This window comes from Tupaia chinensis, unplaced genomic scaffold, assembly GCF_000334495.1.
Source record: "Tupaia chinensis unplaced genomic scaffold, TupChi_1.0 Scaffold145082_1, whole genome shotgun sequence".
NCBI lineage: Eukaryota > Metazoa > Chordata > Mammalia > Scandentia > Tupaiidae > Tupaia > Tupaia belangeri.
The window spans coordinates 603,799-616,783 of record NW_006204943.1 but is presented as its reverse complement, the minus strand read 5'-3'; the positions used below and the strand labels follow the sequence as shown (position 1 = coordinate 616,783).

Here is a 12,985-nt window from a genome sequence, read left to right as displayed (position 1 = left end):
GATCCCCACATGTCTGACTTTTTAACAGCTATTTGCTACCTCATTTATCACCAAAGTCAATTACAACCTGGCTGCATTATGAAATTGATTTAGGAATCCTAGACCAAAATTAATGGAGGCAATCATAGACAATGCTAACCCTGAACATTTCATTTGAATAATGTATAAGCTGGCCCCATGGCCTAGTGGTTAAGGGAGCTAGATTCCATATGGCTGACTGAATGGTTTGAGTCCTGGACCTAGTGGCTTGAGAAACAATGTTGTGCATAAGTAGCTAAGTGCTCCCAAACCTGACAGCATGGGGAAGTGGAAAAGGGACTATGGAGTGACCATGCCTTGTTGAGAGGGGTGCTTTCTCTCTCTCCCTCTCTCTGTCTTCTGTCTCTTTCTGGCAAGTACACATGCCCTCTGGCAAATTAAAATAACAATAATGTATGTAGGGAAGAGCTAAAAATTAGGGCTTATGTATACGGTAGTTGTTTTATGTGCATTATCATGACATCTCTGTAGGCTAAAAATTAGTATCTCTGGGGCTGGCAGATGGTGTGATGGTTATGTTGTTGGATCCCACATGGCTGACCACGTTTGAGTCCTGGGCACAGAGGCTTGAAACTCACACCAGGTACATATGTGTGCACGCTCAAACTCCTGAGAGGAGAATAGAGAAGGGATTAAAATGAGGCCATCCCTCTCGGGGGGTGGGGAGAGATGACTTCTTGCTTTCTGTCTCTCTGGCAAGCACATGCACCCTACAGCAAAAATTTCTCTTAAAAAAATTAGCATCTCCATTTATTAGTGGACATTCTTGGCTTCAAGGAACAAAAAACCAAACGTATAAAGTACACACAGCTAGGGTTCAAACTCAGATCCAACCAACTGCAAAACCATTTTTAATTCACTTTAGCTAAGGCAAGCTGCTTGCCCAAAATACTTAAAGCTAAATTGTTCTTTTATCCAATGAGAGAACATATGTTTAACTAGATCAGCTTAATAGACAGTAATCTCCTTAAGGACAAAGGCTGATTGCTGGTGTTTTAGTATGGCATAGAATATACCTTGATGTGTCATATGCATACTTACAGAGAATGCATAAGAGAATGTTGGCTTTTTTTCTTAAATCTCTCTCTCTCTCTCTCACACACACACACACACACACGTACACAAAATGTCGTACAGCCTACTTTCTCAAAGCATGTGTAAGCATCTACATTATTGTCTTTATGGATTCAAATACCTGTAGAAAAAATTATATTCATTCATCTAAGGTAATTCAGTAAAAAGGAGGTTACAGTGCCAGCGATAACAACCTAAAGAGGGGTCTGAAAGCAGCATGGTGGTTAAAGGTGCTGGATTCCCACGTGGTCAACCGTGGTTCAAGTCCTGGACCTAGTGGCTTGCTTTCTTGCTTTCCCTTTCTCTCTCTCTCTCTCTCTCTGGTCAAATTGAGAAATAATAATAACAAATGGAATTAAATAAATAATTCTTTAAAAAAAAAACCTTAAGAATAAGAAAAAGCTGGGTACCAAGTTATATTTGCTTGTCTTTAGTTTAAAGGCAAATTGGCTAATATTTATATTCCACAAATAACGAAACAGCAAGCACACAGCCTTTCATGTATGACCATCTCTAACTGTGAAATCACTTCAAAGAAAGGAACATGCAGACACAAGATTTTCTGCTTATACAAGATGGAACCTAAATGAGCTGACTAAAATCCAGCTATTAGTAAAATTACACTTTGATGACCAGTTCTTCACACTGAAAACTCCAAATGTTGACTGTAAACTTTCTTTCCCTTGCCCCTTTCATTTTAGTTTCTGTATAGTGGAAGAACAAAATTTAATGAACAAGATTATGTTTAAACAAAATTCAATGTCTTAATGCTTCATTTTAAATGAAAAGTGCAGCCTGGAATTAGTTTGTTTTTAAATAAGTCAATTTATTACTGAAAGAATTGTACATGGCCTTTAGCTCCTTCATTGGGATTGAAGCATATCACTATTTTCAATCATTTTGGGTTAATTTTTTAGAACGATCTTCAACTGACTCCTACATGGCAGTCCTTGTCCACCAATCCACATTTTTTTTTTTTTGGAAAGGTTTTTGCTATAGGGCATGTGCACTCCCCAGAAAGACAGAGACAGAGAGACAGAAAGCAAGAAATCACCCCCCGGGGGATGGCCATGCCACAATCCCTTTTCCATCATTCTTCTCTTGGGATTTCGGGTATGCATGCACATGCACTCAGCGTGGTTTTAAGCCACTGGGTCTGGGTCTCGAACAGCAGTTGCCTACATGGGAGTCCAGTGACAAAGCCATTATGCCATCTGTTGGTCCCTCCACTTTTTTTTTCTTTTTAAAAGAGAATTATTTTATTTAGTTTTATTTTAATTCGACCAGAAGTGACAGAGTGAGAGAGTGAGGGAAAGCAAGAAAGCAAGCTGCCAGGTCAAGGACTTGAACAATGGTCAGTCATTTGGGAGTCTAGTATCCTTAACTGTCATGCCACTTGCCAGCCCCCACCAATCTGCTTTTGCCTTTAACTTTCTTTTTTGGCTCCTGCTTGTCCATTTCTAATGCTTCTCATTGGTTCAACATTCTCTCGCTATTCATCAACATTTTTTCATTTCCTTTGTATGAATCTATGTATTTCTTCCTTTTGACTGGTAGCCATTTCATTCTACTTTAAGCTCTTTCAGGTTTTACTTGGTCCCTGTTCAGTCCTCTGGCAATGCCAGTTAATTAATTAGCACACCAAAGGTTTATTGAGTGGCATAGGCCTTAATGTGACATTTGTGGCATGTGCGTGGGGAGGTGGAAGGGCATGTCTGTCACTCACTTCCCCAATCCTTGTATTACTGAAGACATTGCTAAACAAAAATAAGTTTATTAAAAGAAATGTCCAACTAATTAACCAAAAGCACATATTTTGCTAAGAAATTATACCATTCAAACAAATGGTAAAGAAACTTACCCTTTAAAGAAGATTTCAGTAGATGATTTAGACTTGTTACCTCTTTATTTCAGCTCAATCCAACTCAGGAAACAATTATTGAAGGCTCTCACTGGTTCAGTGGCTGTGGAGACCACAGACAGAAAGATAAAGCAAATCTCTTCTCCTAAATTTACATTCATTTAGATCAGCTGAGGTGCTAGGGCTTCCAAACACCTTGCTTTATATAAGGTGTTTTCCTTGAAGGGTGCATAGTAAGTGTTTTCTCCAGCCAGTGAGGATCTTGGTTCCCCCCCTTTAAAGCTTTATGTTGTTCTTCGACAATTCTTTTTAAGTTGGATAATCCTCAAAGGTTCATATCCGACTTCTATATTTAATGTATTTTAATTCAGCCTTGTAATGATCTATATATATGCGTTCATGAGCTCATCCTCCCCTTAGGACTTACACAGGTAGCAGAGATTAAATTGGCATTCTTTACTACTTCCTGGCATTGCAAGTCTGACTTCATAAATACCTTTATTTCTGTATTTATATCCAGAAGTTTCTGAGAGAGTGTGATTACTTGGTTAAACAAATAAAACAAGGTCTTTTGGACTGATCCTTTTACAACACCATCATTACAGTAAATTGGCAACACATACATTCTGGCTTTTCCTCTTTTTATGTGTCACCACTCCAAATTTTTTTCTTTCTGTAAGTGAGCCTTTGAAATACTGCAAGGCAGTTTGATAGCTTGCATTACGTTCCCACCTATTGATAGAATTTAATTTTTTGTGCACAACGTGTTGACCGTATTGGTCAAAAACATATCTTTTGTATTTGAAGGGAAATAAAGGTATTTTCCCATCTATTACTCTCTTTTGGCAAGGGAAGCAGGATGAAAGAGAGTGAGTGAGAGAGAAGTAATGACCAAAGAGAAACCAGAAGAGTCTGATTCAAGTGTGCAGCCTTCTGAAGGGGCATAATCTAGAAGGACTGATTCTCCATTGAAATGATACAAAATATCACCTCCTATTTAAAAGAAGTCAATAATAAGAAAACAAATAACTAAATTGAAAAATGGGCCTAGGACCTGAGCATTTTTATAAAGAAGATATTCAAACAACCAACAGATACATTAAAAAAAAAAATCATCACCACTAATTATCAGGGAAATGTAAATTAGAAGCACAGTAAGATCTTCTCACATCTATTAAAATGGCTAAGGCAAAAAATAAGCATTTGCAAGGGTGTAGAGAAACAGGAATCCTCATTCACTTATGGTAGGAGTGAAAATGAACACACTTATGGGGTCGGCTAGTGGCGTGGTGGTTGAGACACTGAATTCAAATGGTTAACTGTGGTTCTAGTCCCAGACCTGGTGGCAAGAAAATAAGCCACGAGGTCTGGGATTCAAACTGCGGTCAGTCATGTGGGAGTCCAGCACCTTAACCACCACGCCACCTGCTGGCCCTGATCATGTATCTCCAAACTGCTAAAAAGGTAGATTTTAAGTGTTTCAACCACACAATGAGACCAGTAGTTGGTGTAATGGCTATGTCGCTGGACTCCCATGTAGTCGACCGTGGTTTGAGTCCGGGACCTGGTGGCTTAAACTTCATGCTGGGCATGTGTGTGTATGTGCGTGCCCAAGATCCCAAGAACAGAATGGAGGAGAAGGGATTGTGGTGTGGCTATCCCCCCTGGGGGGTGTCTTCTCGCTTTCTGTCTCTCTGTTTCTCTCTGTTTTTCTGGCCAGCACACATGCCCTGTAGCAAAAACCTCTCCAAAATGAAATAAAATAAAATAAAAATATAAATGTTTCAACCACACAAAAAATAAAGATGTGAGGTGATGTGTTATATAAGCTTAATTTAATCATTGTGCCATGTATACATATAAGAAATTACATAATACTTGTAAATATATACAATTATTATTTTCTTTTTAAAATAGACTTATTCACTTACCCTTAACCACCACGCCATCTGCCAGTCCCAACATATACAATTATTATGTATCAATTATAATTTAAAATTTTTATTTTTTATTTTTAAAAACAATTTTAAAAAATATTTTACTTAACTTTATCATTATTAGTTTTTAATTTACTAGAGAGAAATAGAGAGAGAGAGAGGAAAAGTGAGAAAGCAAGCCACCAGGTCTGGGACTTGAACCAGTCAGCCATGTGGGAGTCCAGTGCCTTTAACCACCAGGCCACCTATTGACCCCGAATTCAAGAATTTAAAAATACCACCTTCTATTAGCAACTCCTCAAATAGTCTCCCTTCCCCAGCTATAGTCTCTCTCCTCATTTAAATAACTGTCATATTTTAATTTATAGTAATTTCTTTTCTTTGGAGAGATTTTTCCTATAGGACATGTGCGCTCACCAGAAAGAGAGAGAGAGAGGACAGAGCGAGAAATCACCCCCACTCCCAGGGGGATGGCCACATCACAATCCTTTCTCTTCCATTTTCCTCTTGGGATCTTGGGCACACATGCACATGGACTGGGCATGAGTTTAAGCCACCAGGTCCAGGACTTGAAGTGTGGTCAACTACATGGGAGTCCAGCAATGTAGCCATTATGCTATCTACTGGTCCCCTAATGTATAGTCGTTTCTTTTTTTTTTTTTTTTGGAGAGATTTTCACTATAGGGCACATGCACTCGCCAGACAGACAGAGAGAGACAGAGAGACAGAAAGCGAGAAATCACCCCCCCCGGGGGGATGGTCACGCCGCAATCCCTTCTCCTCCATTTTCCTCTCGGGATCTTGGGCACGCAAGCACATGCGCCTGGCGTTAGTTTTAAGCCACCGGGTCCAGGATGCGAACCGCAGTCAACTACATGGGAGTCCAGCGACATAGCCATTACGCTAGATGCTGGTTCCCATGTATAGTCATTTCTAAACTGTCTTTTTTTTAAAAAAAGAATTATTATTTAATTTTATTTATTCATTCATTATTTTTATTTGACCAGAGAGAGAGAGAGAGGGAAAGTGAGAAAGCAAGCTACCAGGTTCAGGACTTGAACCGTGGTTGGCCATGTGGGAGTGTCTAGCACTTTAACCAGCATGCCACCTACTGGCCCCCATTTCTGAACCATCTTATCTGCCCATTAGGATTCTGCTTTTCTTTGTACTTTCTGGCTATAGCACCTAATCTGGTTCTAGGCTTGCAATAAATTTTTCTGAAGTAAAAATTTATTCATTGATTTTTTTACTTAGAATCCCTTTTTATAGAATGTAGACAAAAACTTATCTCACAACTTTTTAGCACACTGTTCACTTTATAGCACACCATTAAGATATACAGTGACTGGAGCCTGCAGATGGTAGGGTGGTTAAGGACATGGCCAACTGGGGTTCGAGTCTCAGACCTTGTTGCTTACTTTCTCATTTTCTTCTCTCTCTCTGTTTCTCTCTGGTCAAGTTAAAAATAAATAAGTAAATCAAAGTAATTATTGAAAAAAGGATATATAGTGACCAGGGGCCAGCAATTGGTGTAATGCTTATATTGCTCAACTCCCACTCAGTAGACTGCAGTTTGAGTCCGGACCCAGTGGCTTAAAACTCATGCCAGACATGTGTGTGTGTGGCCCAAAATCCCTGAGGAGAATGGAGAAGTGATTGTGGTGCGACCATCCCCCCCATTAGAGAGGGTGACTTCTCACTTTCTTTTTCTCTGTCTTTCACTCTCTGGTGACTGCATGTGCCTAATAGCAAAAATATCTCTAGAAAAGAAAAAAGAAAAGAAAAGAAAAAGATATATAGTGACCAAAAGCAAAATAAAGAAAAGTAACATGGTTGACTTTTATATTGCAGAATAAAAAATTCTAGTAGTATTTTTTTCTTGAAACACTTTAAGACAAACAGTTCTTAGTTCTTGGGCATGTAAGCCTCATAGATGTGATAGAACTGTTTACATAATTTTTAAATTATGTAAACAGTTCTACTTTATAGTGAGCATTGATAATAAGTCATTGGAGGGACCTGCAGGTGGTGTGGTGATAAGGCACTGAACTCCCACATGGCCAATTGTGGTTTGACTGTTGGACCTGGTGGTTTGTTTTCTCACTTTCCTCACTTCCTCTTGCTCTCTCTCTCTGTCTCTCTCTGGTGGGCATGTGTACCCTATAGCAAACTGAAAGATAAATAAAATTAAATAATGTTTTTTTTTTTAAAAAAAGAGTAATTGGAATACATTAAGTATAACTTCAACAAGTGTACAAAATAAAATACAGCTTACACTTGGGTTTCTCTTTAGTCATATTGACGTAGTACACAGGATCATAAAAGATGAATGAATATCAGTGAATCACTGGATTGTGTGTTGTCATGTTATCCCACATCTGGTACGCTCACACATCTTGATTTTTCATCTGGACCATTGAGCTGGGTCAGGGGACTGAAAACCAGAGAAGTGTTTCTTTCTACCTACCTGGTTCTCTCTTGTGCAAGATGTGTTACCAAATTCTTGACCAGTGAGGCAATGATATGGAAGGACCCTGAATTCATGAATAACTGAGGGCTAATAATTTCCTAAAGTTTCTGCCCTCCGGCAAACTTACTGCCTTTCCCCAGAGCTATAGGGCTAACTGAACCTTGAATGTATTAGTGCCTTGAATGAATTAGTACCTTGACTTGATTAGTACCTTGAATAGATTAGACTTTCTGCTTCTCTAACTCCTCCTTTTGACACTGCATAGGGCAGGATCTGAACCAAATTCCCATCCTAAGATCTCCCCTTCCCCAATTCCCTCATAAAGACTGTGTCCAACCCCCAGTCAGGGCCAGAGATTCAGAGTGCTAATTCCTCTGTGCCTGCTATCGTACTAAACAGTTCTCCTAATCATTCTGAGTACTGCTTTCCATTCCTCAGCATCTGGTTTTCTACAACAGCAAAGGAATGAGAGCCCATCTCTGTGGGTGAAAGGTTGGTGTATCAGATCAGATTATGAAAGGAAACAGAGTATTCGGATTTTAAACAGAAGGTCAAAGTATCCTCTTATATCTGGACTTTGTTATGAAAAATTACAACTAGAGGGGACCAGCAGTTAGTGTAATGGCTATGTCACTGGACTCTCACGTAGTCGACTGCGGTTCGCGTCCCGGACCCGGTGGCTTAAACTCACACCGGGCACATGTGCATGTGTGCCCAAGATCCTGAGAGGAGAATGGAGGAGAAGGGATTGCAGCGTGGCCACCCCCCCTGAGCGGGGGTGATTTCTCGCTTTCTGTCTCTCTGTCTCTGTCTGGCGAGCGCACACGCCCTATAGTGAAAACCTCTCCCAAAAAAAAATTACAACTAGATACTTTTTAAAGATTTGTTTAATTGTATTATTTATTTATTTATTTACTTATTTTTGGGGAGATAAATTTTTGCCATAGGGTGTATGTGCTCACCAGAGAGACAGTGAGAGGAAAACTGTGAAGTGAACCCCTGGAGGGTGGCTACTCTGCAGTCACTTCTCCTTCACCCTTCCCCAGGATTCTGGGCATGCATGTACACATGCTTGGCATGAATTTCAAGCTGCTGGGTCTGGGACTCAAACTGTAGTCAGCTGTGTGGGAATCCAGTGCCATAAGCATCATGCCACCTGATGGCCCCTATTACTATTTTTTAAAAATTTCACCAGAGAGAGAGACACACACACAGAGAAAGTAAGAAAGCAAGCTTTCAGGTCCGGGACTGAAACAGCGATCACCCATGTGAGAGTCCAGTGTCTTAACCACCACGCCACCCACCAGCCCCTACAGCTAGATTCTTAACCTCTTAGAGTCAACTTACTCATCTTGCTTTCTTCCCTGTCACCTAGGCCATGAACACATATGTTAAAATGAAGTATTTTAGACATTGCAATGCAATCTGCATATGTTGGAATGCCGTCTTTCTTGGATAATTATAATGTTTTGCCTAGTGAGTAAACACAGAGCACAAATATGTATGTAGTTGCTTGTGGAAAAATGTTTAATTAGTTGGGATTAAAAAATGTAATCAACATATGTGATATTAGGTTCAAAGAGCAGTTACCTATGCTTTTTGGGGAGTGGGTCTGGCATCCACAAACTGCCAGCCAGGTTTCCACTACAATAGTTTCAAAACTGAAAGGTAAAGAAGATTGCTATTGTAATGGATTATTAAAACTGGGGGGAAATTTTACTTGAGACATCACTCGATGGTGTCTTGCTGTGCTGCCTAGGCTAGCCTTGAGCTCATGAACCTTCTGCCTTAGCCTCTCTGAATTCCCAGGACTGTGGGCATGCACCACCATGCCCACCTTTAAGTTGGAATTGAACCGCAGGTCTCTCATGTGATCTCAGCCTCTCATGTGAAGCAGTCTTAGCAGCATGGATGATCATGGCTGAGCCAAGATTATTTTCAAGAAGCTGGCACTAAGAACTCAAGACACCCTTGAGGACCCATATTTCTGTAGGCCTGTACCATGATTCCTAACACACTTTTCAGGGCAGATGTGTTTCCTTCTGTTGTCATCTGAGGGAGAGGATCTGGCTTTCTAGATGAGTGGAGAGCAATGGGAGGAGGGGGGGAGAGGGGAGGGCCTACCCATCAGGGGAAATGTAGTTTAGACCCCTGTTACCCAAGTCTTCACACAAACTCTTACTTCTTTTATCAAGTGCCCCTATAAGGGACTCTAACTGTCAGTGCTGGTCCCAAAGCTGTGACAAATGGTCTCCTCTTCAGGTTCTCAAAACCAAACAGTTCTTGTTGGATTTGGGACAATTCTCCTCTGAACTAGGGCAGAATCATTCTTCCCGTTTGCCATAGGGTGTATGTGCTCACCAGAGAGACAGTGAGAGGAAAACTGTGAAGTGAACCCCTGGAGGGTGGCTACTCTGCAGTCACTTCTCCTTCACCCTTCCCCAGGATTCTGGGCATGCATGTACACATGCTTGGCATGAATTTCAAGCTGCTGGGTCTGGGACTCAAACTGTAGTCAGCTGTGTGGGAATCCAGTGCCATAAGCATCATGCCACCTGATGGCCCCTATTACTATTTTTTAAAAATTTCACCAGAGAGAGAGACACACACACAGAGAAAGTAAGAAAGCAAGCTTTCAGGTCCGGGACTGAAACAGCGATCACCCATGTGAGAGTCCAGTGTCTTAACCACCACGCCACCCACCAGCCCCTACAGCTAGATTCTTAACCTCTTAGAGTCAACTTACTCATCTTGCTTTCTTCCCTGTCACCTAGGCCATGAACACATATGTTAAAATGAAGTATTTTAGACATTGCAATGCAATCTGCATATGTTGGAATGCCGTCTTTCTTGGATAATTATAATGTTTTGCCTAGTGAGTAAACACAGAGCACAAATATGTATGTAGTTGCTTGTGGAAAAATGTTTAATTAGTTGGGATTAAAAAATGTAATCAACATATGTGATATTAGGTTCAAAGAGCAGTTACCTATGCTTTTTGGGGAGTGGGTCTGGCATCCACAAACTGCCAGCCAGGTTTCCACTACAATAGTTTCAAAACTGAAAGGTAAAGAAGATTGCTATTGTAATGGATTATTAAAACTGGGGGGAAATTTTACTTGAGACATCACTCGATGGTGTCTTGCTGTGCTGCCTAGGCTAGCCTTGAGCTCATGAACCTTCTGCCTTAGCCTCTCTGAATTCCCAGGACTGTGGGCATGCACCACCATGCCCACCTTTAAGTTGGAATTGAACCGCAGGTCTCTCATGTGATCTCAGCCTCTCATGTGAAGCAGTCTTAGCAGCATGGATGATCATGGCTGAGCCAAGATTATTTTCAAGAAGCTGGCACTAAGAACTCAAGACACCCTTGAGGACCCATATTTCTGTAGGCCTGTACCATGATTCCTAACACACTTTTCAGGGCAGATGTGTTTCCTTCTGTTGTCATCTGAGGGAGAGGATCTGGCTTTCTAGATGAGTGGAGAGCAATGGGAGGAGGGGGGGAGAGGGGAGGGCCTACCCATCAGGGGAAATGTAGCTTGGACCCCTGTTACCCAAGTCTTCACACAAACTCTTACTTCTTTTATCAAGTGCCCCTATAAGGGACTCTAACTGTCAGTGCTGGTCCCAAAGCTGTGACAAATGGTCTCCTCTTCAGGTTCTCAAAACCAAACAGTTCTTGTTGGATTTGGGACAATTCTCCTCTGAACTAGGGCAGAATCATTCTTCCCGATTATCTAAATGCAGGGCAAGGGGCCAGAAGGTGCTCCAATAGTAAAATTTGACATCTGTGAGGCAGTCTCATGTGGAAAGATTCCTGATTCAAGTTTTGAGACCTCCCTTAGTACATCAGGCATAGCCATGCCCATGACCTGGGGCTGGCTAGAGGCTGGGGGGATCACTGAGTAAAGACCTTCTTGGGGTTGTCCTCTCACTTTCTTACTCACTGAAGGAAGAAATAAATAAATGGAAAAAATTAATAAAAACAGGGTACAAAGGATTTCTTCGGGGTAAACTGTGGGAGTAATAAGAGAAGTAGAGGAGAAATGTAGAGGATTACCAGCTAAAAACAAGACAAAGTCAAGTTAATGTTTGCATACTCAGAGCAGTATCTAATTAAAAGATTTCAGAGAGTAAAGTTTTTATAGAGAATCGCATTAAATTAGTTTCGATAGTTTTAACTCAAAAAATCTGCACCTAAGTCTCTTGGCTAGCTTTCTTACGTATTAAAACTAGAATTATACAGATAAATTCTCAGGCTAAGACATGTTTTGGCTTAATTAAAAATACCTCAGACTAGCAAGCAGGACTCTATGATTTCAAAGATAGCACTTAATATATAAGGCAAGAACTAGCAAAACTGGCCAGACTTGACTTTTGTTAGGTTTTCTTGGAGGGAGTTTAAGAAGAAAAAGGTCTTCATCTTTTAGAAAATTGAAATGATAGAAGGCAGAGCTGAGTAGCAAGTGTATAAATGTGATGTGGATTAATTTAAATGCATTAAGAAAAATCTAACCCTCCCATAACATGTGGAGACTATATAAATTATAATTTTAGGTTTTGCAATTTCTTTTTTTTGAAATGGAGAAACACTTTTTAATTTTTTTAATTTTTCTTTTTAATTTTTAAAATTTTTTCTTTATTTAAACATTTTTTCTTTATATACATGTGTATGTATATGAAATATACATACTTACATATGTAGATATATATCAATATATAATGTATAAGTATTATATAAAATATATGCGCATATATATTTAAGATTTTATCTCTGGATGCTTTCTTTTCGAACATTATTGAAAAGTAGCAATTCCTTAAAATTTCAATAACCAGGGACATGCTGTAAACTCTGCAGTGACAAGATTTAGAAATGCAACCTGCATAGTCTTTCAGTATTAATGCTGACATGTGATTGTTTGGATAACTTCACTACTTAGGTGTGAAGTGATCTTCAGTCAGCCCGATATTTAGAATTCTAGGTGAGGCCATTCATGATCATCATTCATTTATAAAACAGATATTTACAAAAAACTAACATTTCTAGGTACTTGGGATACACCAGTGCACAAAAAGCAACTTGCTATCAGACCTAATGGACATATGTAGAACACTCCATTCAAAACCAGCAAAATTTGCATTTCTGAAAAGTATACATTCAAAAAGACACATCAGATTTTGGACTTAAATAATTTCAGTACATTTAAGAATATTGAGGAAAAAGTCTTTAGTCAAAAGGAAAGGAAATTATGGGGTAAAGGACATATTACTACTCCAAAATATGACAGTTTGGCATTTGCGAAAACAGTGGAAGCAAGGAAGTCTCTCTCCCTCTCACACTTCTCCGTGGAGTAGGTCATAAGCAAGTCATGAGACCTTTATTCCAAGTAGTTTCCCTGGTTTAGTTTCGCCCAGTTTACTGTCATTAGTTTCTATGCCCTTTGTCCAATGCATTCTTCAATAAAATGGAGCATAAAAATACACAGGCTTCCTTGTGTCTTTTCTTAAATTTATATGTTTTCTTTCATTATCCTGGCTTCTGTTACAAATCTAACCATGAGCCTAGCAATAGGTAAGGGAAAAACAAACAAACTTTTTTTT

At 39.8% G+C, this 12,985-nt stretch overlaps 1 protein-coding gene across 2 annotated transcripts in view; it reads right to left on the bottom strand.

Annotated features, from left to right (window-relative positions):
* SLC39A10 (solute carrier family 39 member 10) overlaps positions 1 to 12,985 on the bottom strand; it is a 165,641-nt gene that overhangs the window by 120,772 nt on the left and 31,884 nt on the right. For both annotated transcript variants that reach the window (XM_006167760.3, XM_006167763.3), the window contains exon 2: positions 2,975 to 3,077. The gene's annotated coding sequence lies outside the window, so the exon portion shown is untranslated. The remainder of the gene's footprint in view (positions 1 to 2,974; positions 3,078 to 12,985) is intronic.